Below are 1,372 nucleotides of genomic sequence, written 5' to 3'. Positions count from 1 at the left end.
ATAGTTTTCACAATATCATTAGTATCACATACACTCAAATTACTGCTGAAGATCATTCAAAAATGGCTAAAACAGTTAGTTTATAGAGAGTCAACTACAGAAGTTCAAGTGGGATTTAGAAGAGGCTATGGCACTTGAGATCTAATTGCTGATGTCAGATAAATCCTGGCTAAAAGTAAAGAATGCCAGAATAATGTGTATTTATACTTTATTGACTATGTAAGGGCATTTGACTGTGCGGATCATAACAAGTTATAGCTAATATTGAGAAGAATGGGAATCTCAGAGCATTTAATTGTGCTCACTTGAGTCTATACCTAGACAAGGAGGCTGTTGTGAGAGCCAAGCAAGGGAACAGTACATAGTTTAAAGTTAAGAAGGGAATGCATCAGGGTTGCATTTTCTCTCCATACCTATTCAATCTGTATGCTGAACACATTATTCAAGAAACTGAATTCTAGAACAATCATGATCTCCTACTATATGCAGTAACACAACCTTGCTGGCTGAAAGTGAAGAGAGTTTGAAGAACATTATAATGAAGATCAAAGACTAGACCCTTGAGTATAGTTTACACATCAACACAAAACCACAATCTTTGTAACTGGACGAATAAGCAACACCATGATAAATTTAGGAAAGGTTCAAATTGTCAGGAATTTCATTTTACTTAGATCCATAATAAATACCCATGGAAACAGCAGCCAAGGAATCAAGAGACATTTCAACGAGAAAATCTCAAAAGACCTTATTACATTGTTAAAAAGCAGAGATGAGTAAGGGCTAAAGTAAAAGCTATAGTATGTTCAGTTGCCTTCTATGTAACTGAAAGTTATACATGAATAAGAAAAAAGCAAAATAATTATGTTGTTGTTGTTGTTGTTATGTGCCATTGAGTCATAGCAACTGTATGTACAACAGCCCTAACTTCTGCTCTATCCTGTGCCAATCGCACTGTCTCTGACACTCCCACCCCGATAACTCCAGTCACTGAATCAATCCACGTCACAGAGGTCTTCGCCTCCTGTGCTGTCCCTCCATCCTCCAAAGCATGATGTCCCTCTCCAAGGACCTGTCCCTCCTTACAACATGTCCAAAGTATGTCAGACAAAACTTCAGAATCCTTGCCTCTAAGGAGTAGCCCGGGTTAACCCTCTCCAGGATGAATCTGTTTGCTTTCTTAGCAGTCCATGGCACACTCAATACTCTTCTCCAGCACCACAGCTCAAAGGCATCAATTCTTCTTCTGTCTTCCCTAGTCATTGTCCAGCTCTCTCATGCATAACAAGTGATTGCAAATACCATGCGCTGTATCAGACACACCTTTAATTATATATTTGGAAAATAATATTGAGTACAGCATTGTTGTTGT

General features: G+C 38.3%; 1 protein-coding gene across 2 annotated transcripts in view; it reads right to left on the bottom strand.

The window, feature by feature from the left end:
* Window positions 1-1,372, bottom strand: part of NEGR1 (neuronal growth regulator 1) — a 1,417,016-nt gene that overhangs the window by 127,206 nt on the left and 1,288,438 nt on the right. The gene's annotated exons all lie outside the window — the stretch shown is intronic.

Source organism: Elephantulus edwardii, unplaced genomic scaffold (assembly GCF_000299155.1).
Source record: "Elephantulus edwardii isolate Elephantulus edwardi_28Jun2011 unplaced genomic scaffold, EleEdw1.0 scaffold00190, whole genome shotgun sequence".
In the NCBI taxonomy this organism is placed as follows: Eukaryota; Metazoa; Chordata; class Mammalia; order Macroscelidea; family Macroscelididae; genus Elephantulus; species Elephantulus edwardii.
Note: the sequence above shows the minus strand (reverse complement) of the source record. Positions and strands in the feature narration are given on the sequence as shown.